This window comes from Lampris incognitus, chromosome 18, assembly GCF_029633865.1.
Source record: "Lampris incognitus isolate fLamInc1 chromosome 18, fLamInc1.hap2, whole genome shotgun sequence".
NCBI lineage: Eukaryota > Metazoa > Chordata > Actinopteri > Lampriformes > Lampridae > Lampris > Lampris incognitus.
Genome location: NC_079228.1, coordinates 39884189 through 39910017, shown reverse-complemented (window position 1 = coordinate 39910017; position 25829 = coordinate 39884189).

Sequence of the window (25829 nt, the reverse complement as noted above, 5' to 3'; positions counted from 1 at the left end):
GTTCTTGGTCTTTCTGAAGTGGTGGTACTACCTCTGTGTGATTGTTGTCCAATAACTTTTGTATAAAGTCAATGTAATGGGCTTGCATGTCTGGTTTCTTGTCCAGAGTGCGTCTGAGTGACATCAGTTGCTTGTAGGCGTACTCCCTGTTGTTTGGGAGAAGACGTCTGGGAATGCGAAATGGCAGCGGAGCAACCCAGCTGTTTGTATCATCCTTGAAGAACTTGTCCTCCATCATCTCCAGGAAGGTTGTGTCTTCAATAGATGGTGCGAGCTGATTGTACTTGTCGGTCCTGCAGAAGACATTTTCTCCGATGTTCTCTTCAGTGGGTTTCACTGTTGTGCATGATGTGCGAGACCATAGAGAGGTTTCCTTTTTGCTTTTGATGCCGTAGTTCTCCTTGACTCTGACCAGGCTCTCACATGGCATAAGGTAGCTCGGACGTCTATGTCCAAAGACGCATGTTTTTAGAGTGCTCACTTCATTTGGCTTATGAGCAGAGCTGAGGCACACATCGCCTACTATTACCCATCCCAGGTCTAGCTTCTGTGCATAGGGTTCGCTGTGTGGGCCATTTAACTGTCTGTGCACCTTGTGGATCCGCAAGATGTCTCGTCCTACCAGGAGCAGTATCTGCGTGTCGGGATCAACAGGTGGTATTTTGTCTGTGATAGACCTCAGGTGGCTGTGTTGAAGTGCCGCCTCAGGCGTGGGGCTTTCCAAGCGATTATTTGGTACCTGGTTGCACTCAGTCAGCGTAGGAAGTGGAATACTGGTTTTGCCATCTACAGACTCGATGATATAGCCATATGCTCTTCTCCCTGCTGTTTCTGTTGTTCCTGCACAGGTCTTTAATGTACACGGAGCTATACAAGATGGCATAGAGCTTCTTGATCTCTTGCTGCTGACCTTCGGGATAGGTGTTTACGAGGCATATCTTGGAACATGATTTGCCACTAAATCCAGTTCCGCAGAGATTTGCCACTAAATCCAGTTCCGCAGACTTTTGTGCACTGGGATGTCACATGAGGACATGTCGCAGCTTTCTGCTCCCCGCCATGCTCTTTGGATGGGGAGAGAGGTTTTAGAAACAGGGGTGCTGGTCTTGGATGAAGAGCAGCTAAGTGTGTCACTTTCACACTCTGTGCATTTTACAACCACGTCACAATTCTTTGCTTGGTGGGTGGTCGAGGCACAGCAACAAAAGCAAATGGAGTTGTCCTTGAGAAACTTCTTCCTCTCATCCAGAGGCATTACCCTGAAGCCTCTGCACTCGAAGGGGGGGTGTGGTGGATGGGACACTGCTTACTTATGTCTTCCACTATGTTGTTCACTTTGCTAGTAGCTTCTGTAGATATGTTGGTTTTGTGTTCTGAGACAGGTGGTCTGCTGTTGCCCATGTACCTTTCCTCCTTTGCAGTGGATGTTGAGAGAAGTGTTGTATTGAAACTGGGGTCGTTACGGGCTTTGGCCTCTTTTCGTACAAAGTCAGCAAAGAAGTGAAAAGGTGGGAAAGGCACCTTGTATTGTTCTTTATATGCTGACCCTATGGACATCGACTTCTCTTGGAGGTGAAAGGGTAGCTTGTCCACAATGGAACCCACACCCCTGGCTGTGTCCAAGTATGACAATCCAGGTAGGTGTCCGTCTTGGTTGGCGTACTCCAATTCCAGAAGTACATCTCCGAGCTCATGCAGTTTGTGATGGTCTTTACCTGAAAGCTTGGGAAAGTTCCCGACCTTTGAGAACAAGGCTCTCTCGATGGTCTCCGGTGAACCGTAACATTCTTCGATTCTTGACCAAATCATTTTCAGGCCTTCAGAGGGGATGGTAAACATTCACTGCTTTGATCCTATGAGCCTGCTCACTGGGCTCAGGGCCCAGCCACTTTATCATAAGATTAATTTTCTCATTTACTGTAAGGTTTAGTCCCTCGATGGTGCCCAGGAAGGTGGATTTCCAGCTGAGATAATTCTCTGGACGATCATCAAATTTGTTCATCCCTCCAGTCACCAGCTAGCTTCTGGCAAGGAACCCGACGAGCTTTGTGGTGTTATTTGCTTCGTATGCAGGATAGCTGCATTGCTGTACACCTATTCTCTTGCCGTCTGATCTTTTGCCTTGTGGTGGGGAGACATACTGCTGTGAGTTACTCCTGGGGTATAAAGGGGTGACTCGTGCGGCAGTGGAATACCTCTCACTGGTTTGGGTTGAGGTGTGACGTGTGCTACTGGAGTGTAGTCATCTTTCTCTTTCTGTGTGTGTTCAATGAACTTGAGGTTTGAATGCTTAGTCACATACTCACTGACTTTGTTGTGAAGTTGGTTCAACAGGAACAAACTCAGTTTCTTTGAATTGTTCCTGAGCTTCTAATTCTACAGTGGCTGCTTCCTAGACCTCTGCTTTAATGAGTGCTGCCTCAGTTTCTTGTTGTAGTATGTCTAATCTTGCCTCAAGGCGAGCTTTCTCCACTTTCAGGCCCATCTCTCTTTGAGCATAAGCTATTCTAGCGTGGGCTGCTTGCACTTCAGCATGTGCCTTAGCTGCAGCTATGCTGGCTCTTGAGGAGACAGAGAAGCGTGATGAGCGCGATGAGTGTGATGACTTTAAAGAGTGGCCTGAGATAGACCCACTGTTTAGATCTTCATTTGACCTAGTTTGGTGTACATGATTCTCTTCTGCTTTAGTACGAGCTTGAGCCGCAGCTACACTGGCTGAAGGCTTATTTGAGCGTCGCGGAGATGATGATGATGAAGATGATGCAGCACATTCTAACTTGACATCCAGGTCTCAAGGATCGATATTAATGGGATTTGGGCCTGACATCACTGTATTGGGCAGGTGGGTGTATCTCCAGTCCACAGGAAATGTTCTTGAAGATGTAGGCATTTTTTTTGTTTTGTTTTACTTTTTTAAACTGGCTGAAATATGTGCTCAGTTTGGGGGATGAGATGCCAGTCTTCCTCTATATGTGTCCAATCAACAAAACTAATTGCGGTTTGGCAGGGGATGAACTTGTATGTCCTGTCTAGTGGATTCTCCTAGACGGATATACGTTATTTCTTCACAGCTTGTCATGATGGTACATCTTTTCACTGTTCTGTCCTCGCCAAGCGTTGTCCTCATGAATGTGTACTCGGCTATACAGACAGCTAAACACTTTCCTAATCAGGCTCCAAGGAACAGACAGATGTGTTGAATTTGGCAGTTTAATCAGGATAAGTGTGAAACTGGACAAAGAATGAAGATATACAAATGAAAATCTTACGCTACTGTACTAAAAACACAGAAAAAATGATGCATACGTATTATTTTTATACCAGTAAAAAATGCAACTTACAGATGATGCCATGTATAAGCTATGAAGGAAAGGATTGCGTTGTATTGTAGCTATCAGTAACATGCGGTCGTCTTTGGCAAGATCTCGAGAGGAAGTGGAGCACTTCCTGTTTTTGGGGTTAACAAAAGGAAATACTCAGAACAACCACCAGGGGGTAGCAAACAATAAAAAAAATTTTGGTTCCAGCGCAATCGGGTTTTTGTTGTTTATCACCAAGAATTCAAAAAGTTGAAGGGGGGGGGGGTTTTTATTCATATCCGTGACCTCTGATTAGGTTGTTCACTTTGTTGGTCATTCACGCACCTAAGCTAACAGTGTAGAGCAATTGTGTCTGCCTACCAGTTTTTTTTGGATGTTAAAACAACGTTGAGTAATTTTTGTATTAGAATTTTTTTTTTATCCCCCCTGTTTGTCTCCCCAATTGTACCCGAGGCGCTAGTGCAGCGACCAGCACACACAACCACATCCAACTTCCCACCTGCAGACACGGCCAGTTGTGTTTGTAGGGATGCCCGACCAAGCCGGAGGTAACACAGGGATTTGAACCGAAGATCCCCGTGTTGGTAGGCGATGGATTGTATTAGTTTTTTAAGATCTGGAGTGTGTACGCAACAAATTGAGACCTCTGGTGCTCCAATACACCACTTCCTCCTCTGCTATTTGTTCAGATGGTTTGGTGAGATGAGCAAGGGCAGTATTGTCTCAATACCAGTGAACGACACGTGATCCTTTATTCTCATACAGGAAGTGACGCTCCCCATTAGGCATGATAAAAATGAATGTGGGATTTCAGATGTTTTTTTTCTTCAGCAATGTATAGTGTTAGAGGTTGCAGCAAAATACATTTGGTCCATTACTGAACAAAATAACATCTAAAATCTGGCATTCAATTTTACCGTGCCTCATAGTGGGCATAATTTCCTGTGCACGAGGAAACGACCATGTCTTGTTCCCTGAACTGATAGAAAAATTAAACAATGTCCCTTTAAGAGGGTAATTTTGTGTGGAATATAGCCTGTATGTGTGTATTCTAGTGCATGGCCTTATGGACGGTGAGTGGCATCAGATACGAGTCTCTCTTTTTTTAAACTTTTTTGACCATCCTAAATTCATATCTGTATTTCTTAGTTTTGAGCTGAGTTAAAGGTAATGCCAACTGGCACAGACTCAAAATGGCTGCGGCAAATGTGTGTGTGTGTGTGTGGCGGGTGGTGTTTGGCCAGAGGGGGGTTAGGGCTTGGATATCAAGAGAATGCAAATGATGGAACAGCAAATGGGAGTTATTTCTGAATATTCTGTAACCGCCGCAGATTTCACCATTCAATGGTAAACCATGCGGCTTTATTTTGTGCACTCTCTCTAAATGTATTACTGCAGGGAAAAAAAACTTCAGTAACACGACAACAACCTTGTCGCAGCTTGATTAAATGGACAACTTTACAACAAATCATAAAGAGTGAATAAGATGATAAAGTATGTTGCAGCACACCAAAAGATGTATTTTTATCTATATATATATATATATATATATATATATATATATATATGTGGCTGTGCTCGGATGTTTTTCATCTGCATATTTCATTATCCCCCCCTTTGATGCTTAACATACCTAGCCTAAGGGAAAGGATTTTTTTTAGGGGAATGAAGCAGAGAGCTGGACCAAAATAAAACACAGCGCGGATAATTGGTGCTAAGGTTTGTAATTGTCAAATCCTGGCGCTAAGATTTATATTGTTATGAACACTTAAGATGTGATATCTTAATGGGAAAATTGTGCATTCTTCATACGCTGTATTTACTAGAATGCATTCATACACATTTCAGAACTGATGTCGAAAATATCATGCACAGACATTGTTCTTTTTTTCCTCACACGCTACAGGACGTGATGGTATATTTGTACAGTAGTAACCAGTGCAGAAACCTGATTGAGATTGAGATGGCTTGGACATGTGTGGAGGAGAGATGCTGGGTATATTGGGAGAAGGATGCTGCCAGGGAAGTGGAGAAGAGGAAGGCCAAAGAGGAGGTTTATGGATGTGGTGAGGGAGGACATGCAGGTGACTGGTGTGACAGAGGAAGATGCAGCAGACAGGAAGTAATGGAAATGGATGAGCCGCTGTGACAACCCCTAATGGGACTTGCCGAAAGTAGTAGTAGTAGTAGTAACCAATGCAGAAACCCCGCATAATCCAAAACTCACCCTCAAGGCCATTATTTCTCTGTTGTTGGAGCAAAGGTCTTGAGGTTTATTTGTCAGGAGAGGAGCTACTGGTGTCCTGCTGGAACTTTTGAAAACAGAGGTCATGGGTACATGAATTTGTACAGCGGTAGACATCTTTATCCGCTGTCGTTCATCTCCTTTCTTCCGCAGGCACTTTCCATTTACCCTGCGGTGTTCATGGCAGTCTGTTTTTTTACAAATATTGTGAAGTGAAAGCAGTACTCACGCCAAGACACTAAAATTGAGCCTCAAATTACAGGTTGCCATTCCTCTTCTTGCGCTTTCTGACAAACTGGGAGGAAAAATAATCCCAAACTATTCTCAAAAACTACTACTAAAAATCCAGTTCATAAAGACAAAGCATATAACAGGGAAGCTCTGTGATAGTTATCCCTGCATGGGCTGATGGTAAAGATGAAATCTGATTACCCCGATCTGTTCCTCCCTCTGATTTTCTGGGACTGCAAACAAGGTGTAGCAACCATTGTGGCTGGTGTGTCGTCAGCTCAGCAGTAAACCATTCCCACCCTTCTAAAAATGGATCCGGGACCAAAGCTAACACAGGCAGTTTAATGTATTACAAACTACATCAAACTATATGGGAACACTGTTGCACAGTCATATTGATTGTCCAACAGAAGTATGGCCATAATTGTTCAATCTTTTTTCCTGTTTCAGTAGGAACATATTTGCCACTGCACTAGGGTACGTCCTACCCAGCTGTATTCAGAGACTGGACAGTGTCTCCAACCATGGTAAAGACAACTGGTAGCTCCTGACTATGTTGACAAAAGTTAGTCAAAGTCAAACCTTGAAAAATCTCAATTTTTACATTGTTAGAGGGCTGTGATGTTTTCACCCGATTTGAGCGTGGTTTTGTTTGCAGTGGTGATGGACAAGTTGACGGACGAGATCAGGCAAGAGTCTCCATGGACTATGATGTTTGCAGATGACATTGTGATCTGTAGCGAAAATAGGGTGCAAGTTGAGGAGAGCCTGGAGAGGTGGAGGTATGCACTGGAGAGAAGAGGAATGAAAGTCAGTTGGAGCGAGACAGAATACCTATGCGTGAATGAGAGGGAGGACAGTGGAATGATGAGGAAGCAAGGAGTAGAGGTGATGAAGGTGTATGAGTTTAAATACTTGGGGGTCAACTCTCCAAAGTAATGGGGAGTGCAGAAGAGAGGTGAAGAAGAGAGTGCAGTCAGGGTGGAGTGGGTGGAGAAGAGTGTCAGGAGTGATTTGCGACAGAAGGGTACCAGCAAGAGTTAAAGGGAAGGTTTACAAGATGGTTGTGAGACCAGCTATGTTATATGGTTTGGAGACAGTGGCACTGATGAAAAGACAGGAGGTGGAGCTGGAGGTGGCAGAGGTGAAGATGCTAAGATTTTCATTGGGAGTGATGAACAAGGACAGGATTAGGAACAATTATATTAGAGGGACAAAGAGGAGGTTTATGGATGTGGTGAGGGAAGACATGCAGATCTGCCGCAGACAGCGTTTTTGACCGGGCGTTGCTGGCACTGCACCTTGCAACCCGTCATTTCCGCTTCCTGCTGGAGGGTCGCTCCTTCACGGCTTATGTGGATCATAAACCGCCGACTTTCGCCATGTCCAAGGTGACTGAGCCGTGGTCTGCTCGTCAGCAGCGCCACCTGGCGGCCATCTCTGAGTTCACAACGGACATTCAGCATGTGGCCGGGAAGTCCAACCCTGTTGCTGATTGTCTGTCGCGTGTGCTTGTGTGTCCTGTGCACCTCGGTGTGGATTTCTCCACTATGGCTGACGACCAGCCCAGCGACCCGGACGTCCTTGCCCTTAGATCGACGCGTACTGGCCTCAAGCCAGAGGATGCTGTGATGCAGGAAGGCAGTCCTGCCCTCCTCTGCGATGTCTCCACCGGCTGTCCCCGCCCTGTTGTTGCAGTGGCCTGGCGCCGTCGAGTTTTCGAATCGATTCACTCCCTCTCGCACCCTGGAGTTCGGGCGTCGGTGAAGTTGGTTGGTTCCAAGTTCGTCTGGCCTGGCCTCCACAAGGACTTCAAGGGGTGGGCGGCTGCATGTGTGGCGTGCCAGCGCGCTAAGGTCCACCAGCACACTAAGTCGCCCCTTGAACCGTTTCCGATCCCGGACAGACGTTTCGACCACATGTATGAGGACCTGGTGGGCCCTCTACCTTCTTCACATGGTTTTACGCACCTGCTCACAATGGTAGATTGGACCACCAGGTGGCAAGAGGCTGTCCCTCTGTCCTCCACAACATCCTCGGACGTTGCACGCACGTTTCTTTCCTCCTGGGTTGCCCGTTTCAGCACTCCATCAGATATCACCTCAGACAGGGGCCCCCAGTTCGTGTCAGAGCTCTGGTCGGTGCTTGCGCGATCCTTGGGTGTGCAGGTACACTGCACTACCGTGTACCACCCTCAGGTTAACGGCTTGTGTGAACGTTTTCACCAGTCACTCAAGGCAGCGCTGCGCTCTCTTATGGTAACTGGGTGGACCATTTACCTTGGGTTATGCTCGGGTTGCGTTCGGCTCCTAAGGAGGACCTCGACGCTTTGCCCGCTGAGCTGGTGCTCGGTCAGCCGCTCCGCGTCCCTGGGGAGTTTTCGCCTGGGAGTTCTGCTCCTCGACCCCGTCCGGCCGTTTATCCTTTTTTGTCCGACAGCACTCGGGTTCCAGGCCCCGTTCACCACTGTTTTCCGCGGTCGTTCGTGCCTGCGGAGTTCATGTCGGCTCGTTTTGTTTTTGTACGGCATGATGCTCACCGCTCGCCCCTCCAACCCCCATACGATGGCCCATTTTGGGTTCTTGAGACGGGTCCTAAGGGTTTTGTGCTGGATATGGGTGGGCGTAGGGAGCGTGTCACGCTTGATAGGCTTAAACCGGCGCACAGGGTGGCAGGCGAAGTTGTGTTTCCGGCCCAGGTTCCCCGTCGGAGTCGCCCTCCTTCCAGGACCCCGGCAGTGTCTTCACGGGTTCAGCATTCTGCTTCTCAGCCGGTATTGGACTGTGTTTCACCTACTGTTTCAGCTGAGGGATGGCGCAGCCGTTATGGCAGGCTGCTTAAGCCTCCAGTGAGAAACTGATTTTCTTTCCAGGAGTCCCTTCTGGGTGTTCGGGGAGAGGCTGTGTGGCGGACACTAGATGCTATGCCTCTCACCCAGCAGGGCTCTGAGCTGGGGGCGTGGCTTACTTTCCCGGTTCTCTCTGGTGCAGGGTTGTTCCTGTTTCAGTTTGGTTTTGGAGCTGAGGAATAAAGTTCAAACTCGCCTTCGTCTCCTGTGTTTTCCTCATCCTGAATTTGAGAAATTTGACTGGTTGGACACTAAAGCATTTAGAACATAGAAAATAAACAGGATGATGTTGTAAAGTAGAAAAAAATGTCAATAAAAACAGCTGAGAAGATCTAAAGACATTTGTGATACAGATACATTAGTAAAATATCTATAAACCTGGATTATCTATGGTAGCAAGTGAAGGATGCAAGAATGAACAAGGTTGTATCGTTTTGTATTCAGGAAGATAAAGGGAAGATGGTTTTAAATGACTCTGTTGTTTTGTCATTGACTTTGCTTTGAGATGTGGAGAGTAAGCAAGACAAAGACCCGGTAACAGTCTTCCATTGATTGTGCTTTCACAGCGTCTTAAACAAAGCCAAGGCGTACTGATGAGCACAGAGCTGAGTGACTTCTGCTGAGGTGATGTGGCTCAAATGTAGCGAGGGATGTGTTAATGTGGCGCAGAAGACATCAGGGGAGCCACAGAGGCCTAAGTGGCATTTAAGGTGTTTACAAGTTTAATTTTATCATATCAAAACTTGTGATGAGGTATAACCAGTGGCAAAAACCACTTGGAGATGGGCTTTACTGACGCTAAATCAAATCAAGAGAACAATGAAATCTTAACAGGCATAAATGAGAGAGAAGTATCTCAGGTGGATTTGTGATTTGTACTGCTGCTATCTAAACAAGAAGGTCTGGGGTTCAATCTCTGAAGTCTGTATGGAGTTTGCATGTTTTCCTCTTGTTTAGTTTCTTTCGCAGTCCAAAGTCATACATGTCGGATCAACTGGTTCTGGAGAACTGATCCATAGGTTTGAATAACATGGTCCAAATTTTTTAGCTTCATTAACCGTCCAAATTTTTAACTATTCATTTTTTTTCTTAAATGTAAAATGTTGGGTGGGTGTGTGTTTGTGTGTGTGTGTGTATGCGTGTGTGTATATGTGTATGCGTGTGTGTGGGTGTGCGTGTGGGTGCGTGTGCCCTTTTATTTTATTCTTTTTAATTTTCTGGATGTATGGCTGTCATTTTAAAATTGTTTGAACTAGACTATATAAAGTGTGCATACAGTCCATTTAAGAAATCTTGTGAATACTAGAGAAGATAGAAAACACACTTAGGTCTAAATGAATATAAATATAATAGATCTACAAATCAAATTTAGATTATTGAAGGACATGCTGTATTTTGAAATAAATGTTTATATTCAAATTAAGGCAGAAATGTTACCGGTGGCTCAGATGAATCCCTACTCTGTATCACCTCTTTCCATTTCTGTCATTTCTTGACATTCCTTTGCACACTCTACAACTATGAGTGCAAATGTGAAGCAAACCTTTCCAATACGAGCCAAACACGGTGCTTTCACATGATTGGAGCCAATCAAGACTTTATTAACATTCAGCTGAGGCTCGGTGTCAGTTCTCAGAGTGCTTTGATTTCTGACCTTGTGAAGATCTTTTTCCTTTTAGATTCTGTATAATGACGGCATGTGTCGATGTAAAGGCAATGTCTGATCAACCGTTCGCATTCCTCCAAACTGTTTTTTTTTTCTATTTCGTTTTTTGAACACAGCACTCAAAACCCGGCTGTCCTCATATGTTCTTTTTTAGGTGTTAACTGTGCTAACTGAGGATTTTTTTCACTTTCAAAAACAAGTTGCATTCAACACTCAGTGTTGAGTGTTAAGAATGTTGATGTATCTGACATTGACTTATCAAATCCTAAATTTAGAAAAAAGTGAATAGGGTCTTCTTGCATGAGGCCCACTGAATCGGTAATGCATTTTGACTGTCCTGCAAAGTGAATTGTATTCGTGCCTTTCTGGATTTATGTCTTTTGGTGAGGCGTATTTGATGGTTGGCAGATGGTTTTGAGATGGAAGGACAAAGCATTTCCAGATTACTACCCATTAACAACAGAGCCAAACACTGCTGAAATGCCGCCTCTTATTTCCACAAACCCTTTACCAGACTGGATTTTGAGTTTGACGCGGTTTTGTTATTTGGTCAGACTGTAATAAGGGGACATGGTTAACTCTCGACATTTTCCTTTCGTGATATGCCGCCTGTTATTTCGGCGAGTGTGTGGTGTGCCCCCCCTGGGGGACACAGAGGCATGATGGGGGGGGGCATGTGACCTGGGGGGAATGTAGTGTGGAACTACTGTTTTGACGTTGGAATCTTTGTCACGACTGAACAATCAACAAAACGTGCTTTCATGAGACAGAGTCTGTAGTTTCACAGAATGGAGAGAGATTTGACAAGGACGAAAAGAAAGACAGGCAGTGCTTCCAAGACAAACAAGACAAAGTGCTTAGCTGACGGTAATCAACCAAAAACCAAGTTAAGAAAATATGACGAAGCCTATTTTGCTCTTGGGTTCACAGTGAATGTGGTGGGAGATGAGAGACCAGTTCATATTTTATGTCTGAAAACTCTGGCAGCTGGTAGTATGAGACCAAACATATTAAGAAGACACTTAGAGACATTACACCCCAGTCACGTCAATAAGCCACTCGAGTTCTTTCAGTGAAAACTTGGTGCAGACCGTCAGCAGGAACATTGCTTTGTAAAAGCTGCGTCAGTGAACAACAAAGCACTAATGGCATCATAGAAAGTCGTATACAGAATTGCCCAGTGCAAGAAACCACACACAATAGCAGAGGAGCTCATACTTCCCATGGCTTTAGATATGGTGTCAGCTATGTTTGATGAGACGAGTGGCGCAAAATTGAAGGCTGTCCTTCTGTCCAATGATACAGTTGCAAGACATATATGTGACATTTCAAATGACTTTAAAGAACAACTCATTGAAAAACTGAAAGACAAGCATTTCACCTAACAAGTGGATGAGGCTACTGAAAGCAATGAAGACTGCTTGTTTATTGCTTATGTTTGCGTTGTCACATCAGAGTCACTGTGTGAGGATTTGCTGTTTTGCAAGTATGTCCCAAGTAGAGCGACAGCTGATGAGCTCTTTAGGCTTCTTGACTGTTACCTGACAGAATATGGGCTGAAATGGGAGAACTCTGCGGGCGTTTGCACGTATGGTGCACAGACCATGGCAGGGAAAATGAAGGGATTGCAGGTACTAATCAAGAGGGTCTCCCCAAATGCGCAATGGATGTACTGTGTCATACACCGAGGCATGCTAGCATCAAGACAGATTAGCCCTGACCTGAATGAGGTTTTGACCGATGTTGTTAGCATGGTCAGTTTCATCAAAACAAGACCCATGAGTGCGCAGCTGTTCTCTGCACTTTGTGAGGAGATGGGAGCTAAACATTCAGCTGTATTGTTTCACAGCGAGGCTAGGTGGCTCTCGCGAGGTAAAGTGTTGTTGCGAGTCTTTGAACTCAGAGGGGAAATTCGGGTGTTTCTGGAGTTGCAACAAGTTTAGTGAAGGAACAATTTCTGATGAAACTGGTCTATCTCAGCGATATATTTGGAAAGCTGAATGAATTAAATCTTCAGCTTCAAGGCAGAGACAAACACCTTCCTCACCTGGCAGACAAGATCAGTGCATTCACTCACTCAAAAACTTGAGATGTGGGGCAGGCGACTTGATCAAGGAAATACTGATTTCTTTGAGAATCTGAATGAATTTGTTGAAACCAGTGATTCTGGAGCCACCATAGTGATTTCATGTCTTAACGAGCACATCTCTTCCCTGAGAGGAAGAGATGTGCAAACGGCAGTGCTCAGTATGACTGGGTGACATCCATTCAATGCAGCAGCACCTGTTGATTTCAGCTCTGCTGAAGAGGACCAGTTCATTGAGATGACATCTGATTCCACCCTGAGGCTGAGCTCTACAGCTCAGACACTGAGTGGATTCTGGCTTGGTGTGGAGAGGGAGTATCCACTCATAAGAAAGGGCTTTTAACACAGCAGAAATGTCTCGTCAGCATTGCAACAGCTGCAACACATTGTTACATCTGTGGCAAGTATAAGCGTAAGGCTCAAAGATGCACCATGACTGCACTTATTAAGAAATCCTATGAGCTCTACTTCGGATGTAAAATTGGTAACCAAGAGGAACCCTGGGCTCCATACATTTGTTTTGCAACATGTGCGGTCAACCTGAGAGCTTGGCTCAGCAGTGCCATTTGCAGTCCCAATGATATGGCGAGAACAGAAGGATCACGTGACGGACTTGTTAACTTCTGTCTGACCAATGCATCTGGCTTCCCTACTAAAAATAAGAAATCTATTGAATACCCCAATCTGCTTTCAGCCATGAGACCAGTTCCACATGATGACAGTTTGTCAGGACAGAAACCACCAGAGACGTGGAGCCTAGATGAGGCAGATGAAAAGGCCACAACGCATGAACCAGATGCGGAAAACAACAGTGATCTACATGTCTGTGAATGTTCTCATTCATCCAGGTTATGGTTATCCAAAGGAGTTGAATCAAGTGCAACTGGACTTGGTATATATCCGTGAAGACGTTTCACCTCTCATCCAAGAGGCTTCCTCAGTTCGTGCCTTTCTGACTAGACGAAGGTAGTCTGACTGGCTGGTGATGAGACTCAGAATTTATCCTCTTTGGAGTCGTTGTCAGAGCTATAGATGTCCATGGCTCTTTGTGTCCTGATGTTTACCAACGCACATCGCTAACAGAGCCATTGATATGAGTGGCTCTTTTGTGTACCGATGTTTGGCCGCGCCCGTCGTTATCGGAGCTATTGATATGTGTGGCTCTCCTGTGCTCCGATGTCCAGCCGCGCCTGTCGCCATCGGAGCTATTGATTTGCATTTGTTTAGCAGCGACGGTCGTTGGGGGTGTTAGTTTCGACTTCATTCAGTGGTCATGAGAGTCGTTGGAGCCGTTAGTGACTGACTGTTGATCTTGGAGGCTATGTCTGTGAATATTCTCATTCATCCAGGTCATGGTTATCCAAAGGAGTTGAATCAAGTGCAACTGGACTTGGTATATATCCGTGAAGACGTTTCGCCTCTCATCCAAGAGGCTTCCTCGGTTCGTGTCTTTCTGACTAGACCAAGCTAGTCTGACTGGCTGGTGATGAGACTCAGAATTTATTCTCTTTGGAGTTGTTGTCAGAGCTATAGATGTCCATGGCTCTTTGTGTCCCGTTGTTTACCAACGCCCGTTGCTAACACAGCCATAGATATGAGTGGCTCGGCTGGACATCGGAGCACGGGCGTGGCTGGACATTGGAGCACAGGAGAGCCACGCATATCACTAACTCCGATAACGACGGGCGCGGCCAAACATCGGTACACAAAAGAGCCACTCATATCTATGGCTCTGTTAGCGACGGGCGTTGGTAAACAACGGGACACAAAGAGCCATGGACATCTATAGCTCTGACAACGACTCCAAAGAGGATAAATTCTGAGTCTCATCACCAGCCAGTCAGACTAGCTTGGTCTAGTCAGAAAGGCACGAACTGAGGAAGCCTCTTGGATGAGAGGCGAAACATCTTCGCGGATATATACCAAGTCCAGTTGCACTTGATTCAACATCTTTGGATTCTTGGAAGCTAGACTTCTTGAGTCTCCTGGGTAGAGATGAAAGGACAGCATTGTAAGTGGGAGATAGGTGGTGTCGCAGACCTCCTCCTCTGTTGAGGGATGGTTTTTCCAGTTTCGCATAGATGGCTTCCTTCACCCCTCTTTCAAACCATTTATCTTCTCTGTCCAAAATGTGTACGTTGCTGTCCTCGAAGGAGTGTGTCTTCTCCTTTAGGTGTAGATATACTGCTGAGTCTTGTCCTGAGGAGTTTGAGCCATGGACATCTATAGCTCTGACAACGACTCCAAGAGGATAAATTCTGAGTCTCGTCACTAGCCAGTCAGACTAGCTTCGTCTAGTTAGAAAGGCACAAACTGAGGAAGCCTCTTGGATGAGAGGCGAAACATCTTCACAGATATATACCAAGTCCAGTTGCACTTGATTCAACTCCTTTGGATAACAGTGATCTTGAAGTTAAACCCTTTATGCCTGGTTATCCTCATCTGATAACACAGCCAAAATTAAATGACCTGGTCAGGGACTTAGATTTGTCAAACCTAGAGCAGAACTACTTGGTTCAAGATTGCAAGGATGGGGTTTGCTGTCACCAGGTACAAAAATTTATAACTTTTACAATTTTCAAGAATATTTGACAAACTTCTTTACGCAGGTTGACAGCCTCATTTTCTGCAGTGACATTGATGGATTGTTCATGGCTTTGGGTTGTGTGCATGATCTACAAAATGGCATCTTTTTACAGATTTGTCAAAGTTGAGCCTGAAAGCTGTCGTTACACAATGGCAATGTCCACCCTTCACTACCCATTAGCTATGCAGTACACATGAAAAAAACCTACAATAACATGGAACTGTTGTTGAAACACATACAGCACAACAATTATGACTGGAACATCTGCGGTGATCTAAAAGTATTGGCACTGCTACTAGGAATGCAGCTCGGATATACCAAGTACTGTTGTTTCCTTTGTGAATGCGGTAGCCGTGCTAAAGAGTCACATTACATTAAAAAGAAGTGGCCGCTCCGTAAGCATTTCGTTCCAGGGCAGAAAAGTGTGGCGCATAAACCACTTGTCGACCCAATAAAGACATTTCTGCCCCCTCTTCATCTAAAACTCGGATTGATAAAAAATTTTGTGAAAGCAATGAACAAAGAAGGTGATGGATCTCACTATTTGAGATGGATGTTACCAAGAATAATTTAAGATTAAGGAAGACATTTTTGTTGGTCCACAAATCAGACAGGTCATCAATGACGGGGAGGTAGAAGATCTGCTTGTGGGGCCAGAGAAAATAGCATGGAAGGCATTTAAGAATGTTATTGGGAATTTTCTTGGCAACTACAGAGCACCAAACTACATTGAGCTGCTTGACAACATGCCTAAAGCATACAAAACCATGAAGTGCAACATCTATCCATCCATCCATTATCCAAACCGCCTATCCTGCTCTCAGGGTTGCGGGGATGCCCGAGCCTATCCCAGCAGTCATTGCGTGGCAGGCAGGGAGACACCCGGGGCAGGCTGCCAGGCCATCACAGGGCCAACACACACATTCACACCTAGGGACAGTTCAGTACGGCCGGTTCACCTGACCTACATGTCTTTGGACTGTGGGAGGAAACCGGAGCATCCGGAGGAAACCCACGCAGACACGGGGAGAACATGCAAACTCCACACAGAGGATGACCCGGGACGACCCCCAGGGTTGGACTACCCTTGGGCTCGAACCCAGGACCTTCTTGCTGTAAGATGACTGCGCTAACCACTGTGCCACCCTGAAGTGCAACATGTCATTGAAAATTCATTTTCTGCATTCACACTTGGACTTCTTCCCTGCTGATCTTGGTGCAGTCAGTAATGAACATAGTGAAAGGTTTCAGCAGGACATTGTGACCATGGAAAAGAGGTACCAGGCCAACTGGACTCCCATCAATGCTGGCCGACTATTGTTGGACACTGACACGAGAGGCACCAGATACTGAGTACAAACTAAAATCAGTTGCAAAACATTTTAAGCTCAGTTGAACTAACACAATGTGTCAACATCATTATGTGATGAAACATGTTAAATTCATTAAAAGTTATTTTATTGTTTGTCCAAATTCCTACGCAATACGGAACATCTGAAGTTATTTTTGTGTTCAGCTTGACATTGTCAATCATCTCTATTTTTTTTGTTCAGGTAGCAAAACGTTTGAAAAAATTTGTTGTCTGGTGATCAACAGGGTTTAAAATTCAATCTGGCAAACATCACACAGCAAGACTTTAGCTTAAGCACCTCTACAGATGATTACCTACGTCAGTTCTACGAGCACAGGAGTGTTGTGTTGCATTGATTGGTAGGTTTCTGTGGTAATATAGAGATGAAATATTTATTCTACCGTTTTACTCATTACAACTCGCCCTCAGCCAGTGTTAGTAAAACAATTTTAATTATAAAAATGCTAATTTTGTGCAGGTGCCTGTTCTCCCTGGATGCGTCACCATGCTCTGCATGAATGAGCAGAATAGTACTGTTATTAACCAGCTCTCATTAGTCAGAAATTATAGTTTAGCATAACAGCCTTCAATATGACAATGGTAAAACTGTCATGAGCAATTTGCTCAACACTTATCCAAACTGGATTACACTACCAATATTTTTTCACATGTATTTTATGTATATTTCTATCATACTTCCATCTATCCATTATCCAAACCGCTTATCCTTACTCAGGGCCGCGGGGATGCTTGTTCCTGATAAATACTGACAACAACGTTTTGTGGATACACATGAAGGTGTTTGGGAACCAGGAAGTGTGGTAATATTGACTGTTTTATCCACTGACTAACATAGTTAATGGGACTCCTGTTCATGGTAGCACCATGATTTATCTATTAATTAAGCTACAAATGACCTAAGGATTTTAATAAAGCTGGGTTTCCTCATTGGGAAGCAAACCCCCAGTGTCGCAGTCTGCCCAGTAAACCACACAGCACGCATGATGACAACTAATGAAAAATCAATGTGTGATGGTAGTTTACAAGAGAAATTAATATCTGAAATATATTGCCACACGTATTTGTTGATAAAATTCTTATTTGCCCAAGGACATGGCCCTTGTAAAATGGCTTTTCTTTTAAAGCGTTAAATTATGCAACGTTGATATCAATTCAATTTATTGCCATTAAAAACTATGTGCAGGCACATGTTAAAAATGAAATAAGGGCTGCGGCTTCGCCAAACAGTGCAAAACAGACATAAACAAGCACAGTATAAGATATACACAGAGGAAGACCAAAAGCTAAAAATAAGTTTAAAAAAAGCACGAGTACAAAATATTTAAAACTATCCACAGACATTCAGTGGGTAGCCAGGTTCAGATAGGCAACAGCTTGGGGAAAGAAGCTCTTTTTGGGTGTGATAATGTGGGCTCTGAGGCTCCTGTAGCGCCTCCCAGAGCGCAGGGGGGAGCAGTCCATGGTTGGGGTGGGTGGTATCTCTGCTGATGCTGAGACCCCTTCGAAGGCAGCGTTTGTGATAAATGTCTTTTATGGCTGGGAGCTGGGTACCGGTGATATGCTGGGCCGCCTTGACGACCCGCTGCAGAGCTTTCTGGTCTGCTGATGTGCATCTCAGTGTGCCATACCACACTGAGATGCAGCAGGTCAGGATGCTCTCTATGGTGCAGTGGTAGAAGTTGGTGAGCATTTTGGGGGATAGACGGGCGCTCCCCAGGAAATGCAGGCGTTGTTATTATGAGGCTTGTTGCACATTCCCACATTTGGGTGTTAGAAGCTGAGTCTCGGATAAGGATGTTTCTAAAGTTAGGTCAGGTGGATATGTTGCTACATACAGCCCTAAATCACATTATCAGTCTCACCGAGGGCGTTGCATCCACAGTAAACACAGTCAGATAAAGCAAATGACAATGGACGAGACCCTCTACAAACAACAGTCTGGATCAGGGTTCATGCTTATTTATTTTTCTTTAGGCGTGAGTTTGTATGGTATTCAATTACCGGACTGGTCACAAAGATGACTCGGTGCACACTGCAAATAACCATGTCAGCTTTCTTTTACTTTGCTTTACTTTTACTGTACTGTACTGTACTTTTGTTTTAACATTACTTTACAAGTAATTCATAACAGTTTTGTCTGCCTCAGCCTGAGCGCATTGATAGGGAATTTCAAAGGCCATGGATGGAGATGAAATAATACGGTGCCTTTCTACCAACCAACCAACCAGCCACACACACACACACACACACACACACAAACACACTGTGAGATGATTTTGGCAGTCGCGAAAGGAATTTATGAATATGAAAAACTGGATTACTAATACAAGAAAATATGAACGGTCTCATAACCTCTGTGATACACGCTGTTTACTTGTGACATAATGACTGTTTGCAGCCGTAAGGCTTTCTCCATTAATTAATCAGGTAAAATTTGCCTGTAAATAGGAAAGAGGGAAGAATCATTCTGTGTGGGTGCGAAGCAAAATGTGTGTGTGTGTGTGTGTGTGTGTGTGTGTGTGTGTGTGTGTGTGTGTGTGTGTGTGTGTGTGTGTGTGTGGTAAATACGCATACGTGACCCCAACATTTTGGCTGTTTGGGCTGCAGAAAGATGCTGCTTTCCATCTTGTCAGCTCCTTTGTGGAAAATAACAGGTCCACACGTTGGCCGTCTTCAGTTTTTTAGAGAGGTTTTATTTTACAGCATCATCATATTCTTTCAGCAAGATTGCATGTTAACAATTACATGATGTACAGGATGGAGAAAAAGGACATCTTGTCAGGTTGGATATGGAGAAAAATGATGTCTTTGACCTCCGATGAGGTCAACCTGCGATCAGGAATAACGATTGTCCGTAAAAACATCCATACAGGACTATATTTGGTACAACAAGCCCTGTGGGCAGCTGAGAGTGATGCAGCTCTTTGAGTACAACAGGGATGGCGTGAGATATGTAGAAATGTCATCGACCAATAAAAAAGTCTCCCCATGGAACAATAAAGTGACTCATGACTCTTGAATCTCGAGAGAATTAGTCATAATAAATGAGTTGAACGTCAGAGATGGGACATGACTAATTCTTTTTTAGTTAGTAATTCATATTTTGGAATTGCCTTGTGCCATTAGACTATAATACCGGACTATAACAAACCGTGTCGATCAGTGTGTTAGTTGTCTGTCATCTTGACATAGTCTCTTTCACTGCATTTATATTGCACTCTTGCACCTACTGACCACTGTGTCCTGTCCTGTTCACATCCACTGTTAACACCACGCCATATCCACCACCCTATGTGTAATATCTTACTTTCAACTTGAGTATTGCTCATACTTGGATCTGCACTCATGCTGTGTCCTTATTTTCTATCATATCTTTACTTTTATCATGCATTTGTCTTTTACTGTATCCTTATCTTACATATTTCACAGTTTACCTGTATATATGTACATATGAGTAACATAAAGCAGCAAACCAAGATAAACTCCTCATATGCGACATACTTTGTCAATAAAACAGAGAGAAAGAGAGACAGAAGTGGGGGGGGGGTAGCTAGCCTCATATTAAGGGCAGTCCAGTCACTGTACCATCTCATCTGTTTAGCCAGCAGAACATTATCATCAGTTCTTTCTCCATAGAAGAAAGATGTGGATAGAAAAGTGGACGAACATGAGTTGCATAATACGAGAATGTCTCCGTCTGTGAGGGTTGTACAATACTGGGAATCTCTCCCTCTGAACTGGTGTGATTTGATCCCGGCGGCGTTCGTATGCTGACTGATCTTGGTGAGTTGAAAGGAAGAGGAGGAGAGGAATAAAAAAGGTTATAAATTCCATTTCAGGACTCGGTTTCCACTTTAATTACAAAGCACAGCCGGGGTGGTGGACTGCGGCACAGATCAGCCCCATTGGCGGGTTCCATCTGACAGGTTCATTAGCAGTTTGTTAGGGCCACTTTGGGATCGGGGGACCGCTGAATGCATAATGCCGCGAGTGATTCGAGCGGCTGCATCCGTGTTCATTTGTCTGCCACTGAAGATGAAGGAAGACGTCTGTAAACAAAGCTTGGTTGTGATGTCATGGATCTGCAGCCCCGCTCTTTAAACACATTGCTTGTGATGTCGGGGAATTTAAACTGCCGTGATGTTCTGCTAATTGTAGGCTACTCTGAATAGGAATATGGGCGCAGTCGGTGAAATATAAAATGCAATGTTAAGATGCTAAAGCTCATGTCTAGAAAGATGGCACCTTTAAAATTTGTCTTGGTGTGAGGTTTCTGAATTGTGTGTTTGGCTTGAGAGAGTTGTCTTAAAGTCTTGGTATTATGCCACCAGGTACACAGGTGGTGAGTCATACAAGCCATTTCAAAATCTCGCCAGCTGTGACATCACACTGGGGGGGTGACTGAATCAAATCCAGCCAGTTGGAGCCTTCGACTCGGTGGATCGGCCTTCTGTGTTGGCTTAACTTTGTTAGTTTGAATGAACCAAGACAGCCCACCATAGTTCACAGCCAATGATTTTATCCACTACTTGAAAAACATGTATGGGACGGCCCTAAGACTGCTAAACTTGCACAATGTGTTTGCGCCGTTAGCGGTCCGAAATACCTAATTGAGAATTTAGGAGTAGTACTGCGCTGACCCTAACCCTCAACGCTAAGGTTTTTAAAGGTGCAATCTGTATTTCAGATGTGAACAAAAGGGTCTCCCCGCTACTAAACTGCAAAACGCAGGATTGCAAGCTGCTATCACTCTGGCAGCATGGGGGCTGAAGCGTCTCTCTCAGAACAGTGCTGCAGCTTTGAAAAGTGTGAGAGCCAAAGCAGGGAGAAAAGGCTGCTGCTGTCTCTGTATCTCTCTGTCCATGTCGTCCGTCTTTGTTTTTTTGTAGGAGATCTCCCCCTCACCCCCCCCCCCCAATTGTATTTGGCCAAATAACCCACTCTTCTAAGCCATCCTGGTCGTTGCTCCACCTCTTCTGCTGATCCGGGGAAGACTGCCCCTTACTGGCCCTTTCTTGTTTGCAATGGTGATGGACAGGTTGACGGACAAGATCAGGCAGGAGTCTCCATGGACGATGATGTTCAGAAACCCTTTAACCCCTCAAACCAGCTGGTAAGGGCTGGTTCAAGAGGTTAACGTGACACTGAATGCTCTCAAGGTAAACTCGATGGCAGGAGACTCTGGCTCCTCTTAACGCCGTGAACGTTGAAATGGGTCATCGACGACAAAGAGGTTGCTGGTGCCGACCATTGTATTTTGGGTATACAAACAGGTTATGAAAGGGTGGCGGTTGCCTCAGAAAAACCATAGGAAGACTCCTTCAAATGCAAGAAAACTGCATTCCTGGTAGAGATGTGGACCCGTGCAGGTCTGTGAAGAGCAGTTTGCCATGACAAAATTAAATTCAATCTCCCATTGTGCATTGCTCTTCCTGTGGGGGTGTGTGTGCGTGTGTGCATGCATGCTGCTAGTCAAGAACAGTGTGAGATGCCTGGTGTGTGTGTGTGTGTGTGTGTGTGTGTGTGTGTGTGTGTGTGTGTGTGTAATGTTGGGTGTTTAAATCACTGTGTTACCCCCGTGGTGGTGATACAGGGCGTGATTGTGTTTTATGGGGTGGTTGTTTGCAGCAGTGTTGACAGATTGCTAAGGGGAAGAGGGATTCAGGGCTGGGGCGGGGGGGCTGTTGGGGTCATGAAGTGCGGTGATGGATGGTTTGAACATAATGTGATTCTCCTCTCCGTTGTGTTGTGTCCATCTCTGCTGGACTCACTCACAAACAACAACAACAACGAGCGGCTCGTCTCTCCAAGGTGGAGTCGTGAAGGTTGTCCCTTCTGTTTAAGTCGGTGACATCATCAGTGACACCTACATCCATACTGGCAGTTGTAATGGCGTTGGACCGCTCCAATACCCTGCATATTCATTTGAAATGAAACAGTCACCAGTCACCACCAAGCTGGCTTTATAGTCTTAGTCTGTGTAGTTCTTCAGTCATGGAAGAAAAAAAAAAACAGCCCTGGAATGACAACTGAAGCCATGTAAAACTAGGTTATAAAAGCGTGTTTTTACCCACGCAGTCGTCATATTTTTATTCACACGTTTGTTTTCTTAGATGCGACTTGAGTGTGTGACGTTTCAGTGGTTTGTTCAGAAGGGGTGGGAATCTTTCAGAATCTCACGATTCGATTCGATTTCGATTCTTGAGGTCATGATTCGATTCAAAATCGATTTTCGATTCAGAATTGATTCTAGATTTGGTACATAGGGGTGCTGATTTCAGGACGTACTCCAGTCCGCTGTGTGCTAAGAAAGGCAGTGTGGCAAATTATGGCATTGTTCAAAAAAGAAAAGAAAAGAGTGACGTAAAGCCCACAAGCTGAGTGGGCTCTAGTCTAAGTACGCCCCCTGCTGATAGGAGGATATGGTAGCCAGCTAGGTAGTCAGGCACTTAGTATGTGCAGTCAGGAAGCCACCTGCCATGTGTAAGTATATCCTGTCAGACTTCACTAAAATCCTCATTCACTCCAGTCGTTGTCTGTCCAATTACTGATGTTATGAGAAGTACAAAACATCACACTGAAGTGTGTATAAGTTCATGTAGTTTTGTATTTGAAAAAGTTACGTCAATTGAGTCCAATAATGTGAACACACAAAGGCAAACCTAAGCTTTCTCAGTAGAAAACTGACGGGATGGCATGTCGTACTTTGGCTCAGTTGTCTGGATCATAAATCTAAGGCCTTCATTGTCGACTACGCTGTACGGGTGCCGGTCTTTTGAAATGAAACAGGCGATGGATCTCTTTTTTTTTTTTTTTTGGCCCGTTCAGAATTGGCGGGGAGTTTGGTAAAGTGGTGCAGTGTGCTTTGGTTGTTCGTTAATGTTGCAGGAGGTCGTTGCTCCACTTCTTTCAAGTCTTTTTTTAAAATCTTTTATATACTTTATTGATCTCAGTAGGGAAATTGCTCTCTGCATTTAACCCATCCTAGCTGTGTGTATTTAGGAGCAGTGGGCAGTCGCTGTGCAGCGCCCGGGGACCAACTCCAGTTTTTCTTGCCCTGTCTTGCTCAGGGGCACAGACAGGAGTATTAACCCTAACATGCATGTCTTTTTGATGGTGGGCAGACACGGGGAGAACATGCAAACTCCACACAGAGGACGACCTGGGATGACCCCCCCACAAGGTTGGACAACCCTGGGGCTCGAACCCAGGACCTTCCTGCCGTGAGGCGACAGCACTAACCACCGGGCCACCATGCTGCCCAATCATTCAGGGTGATGGCGTATGATGTGAGACCTAACATTTGTGACATTCCCGAAATACTTAATTTTCGTTTTGCAAATCTTGCATATTGAATGAGTTGTGTCAAACTGCTTCTTCCCCGGGAGATCGTAAAATCCAAAATGCACCCAAACGCGTGCCTTCCATGATGATGGGACTGGCTGAATTTGTTGCTGCTCCATTTTCAGAAAGGCTGCCAAGAGCTAATGTTAGCAGCGACTGACTAGCCACTGCCGTGTTTTCCGCAAGCCGGGACAGGTGCACGGCAAGTCAACATTGCCAGCAGCGAGGAGGCTACTTAAGATTAAACAAAAAGTTTTTAAAATCGATTTATGGAATTTGTGAATCTATTCAGAATCGTAGAAGATAAGAATCGCAGTTCTTATGTGAATCTGGTCCCCCCCCCCCCCCCCACACACACACGCCTTCACCCGAAACGGGTGAAACACAAGTTAATACAAAGAGAGTATAAGTTAGGGTCTTCAAATCTATGATTAACTATCTCCATATTCAAATGTGAGGCTGCACCCTAGATGACGACACTATTTGGTGCTCTATAGTGTCCCTTGGCAAGATTTTCTGTTGTTCGGTGGCACAGTGTAGCTGAGACGGCCGCAGAAGAATCCCCCCCCCCCCCCATATAACATGACCGTCTGTCAGCAACACCTGCCATGCACATCTAAGTTAAAGCCACTTCAAATGCGGTCGTAATTTGGGTTTCTTTTTTTTTTTTTTTTTAATTAACTGCGTATGCCAGCAGTATAAAGTATCATGAAGAGTTATTGTTTGGGTAACAATTTATAATAACTACACACTATGAAGCTTTAGTTAAGTATTGGTAACCACCGAATTCATAATTTTTAAAGCAAGACATGCACCGATGGTTACGTGTATAAATTCATGCACAAATGTACATGCAAATACTTTGTTAATCATGTTCTCACACTTTCTAAAGGATCTTATGATCCTTTAGGCTTTTGTGAGTCTCAAGGTGCTGCGGGCCTTTCAGTCTCATGTGGAAATGTTTTGTAAGACACAGACACAAAATACTTCACTAACAACTAGTAACTACCCGAATTAATCATGAATTGCAGTATTAATACGTATTTATAAAACATCTATTAGCACACACTAACCATTGGTGCATGTCTTGCTTTACAAATGATGAAGTCAGTAGTACTGCTACTTCAGAGTGTGTAGTTATTATGAAGTGTTACCATCGTTTACATATAAATCTGAAGGATTGTAGCTTTAACCATGCTATTACACACAAGCACATTAATGGTGTGCTTGTGTGTGTGCTTAGGGCACATGTGAGTTTGAGCCTGCATATGACAGTGTGTCTGCACATTGTGTGTGTGTGTATTGTCATGCGTGTCAGTATTGTCAACATACATTTATCATGCCATCATCATAGTCCTGCCGGTGATGATAGTGTACATGCTTATGTGTGCACGTTCTTTCACAAAGCAAGGGCAAGTGTTGCAGTGTGCGTGTGTGTGTGTGCGTGCGTGCGTGTGTGTGCAGGCATATGCAGACAAACGTTTCCACCTTATTGTTCAGTGTATAAACATGATTAGCATGCTCATGGGTGGATTTACATTCGTGTGTGTGTGCATGTACACAAGTGTGTTGACCTGTGAAAGGTTACTGAGTGCAAACACTTATGTGAACATCCACGTACAAGTACACAATTTCATGCAGTGCCGAGGTGTATTTACATCTATGTTAGTGCATCTATGTATGTGCATGTGTGTCTCCCAGCAGACAGGCGGGTAGTGAGACGGGGCAGACAGCTCCTATTGCTCTTTTCATCGAGAGGGGAGCGTCTGCCAACATGTCAACTGGCACACAGGGAGGCGCTCTGGATATAATCAGTGTCTGGTCCAGATAGAGCGGGGCCAAAGCGTCACACGTCTTTCTGAAGTTTTTTTTAGACAGAGACATTAAAACTACCAGCTCTCGTCTGTCTCTTTTTCCCCTCTCTCTCCCTTTATCTTTTTAACACAAAGACTCAGTGCCTCGGCTTGTTCCGCTCAGAGCAAGGGGCGAAAATCGGTCCACACGCATTATGCATGTGCCCAGGTCCCTGGTTTGAATCTGTGAGAGTGTGAGACACGTTTCCTCTCATTCATTTATTCATACTGACTGTGTGTGTGTGTCTGTGTGTGTGCATACGTGTGTGTTTGTGTG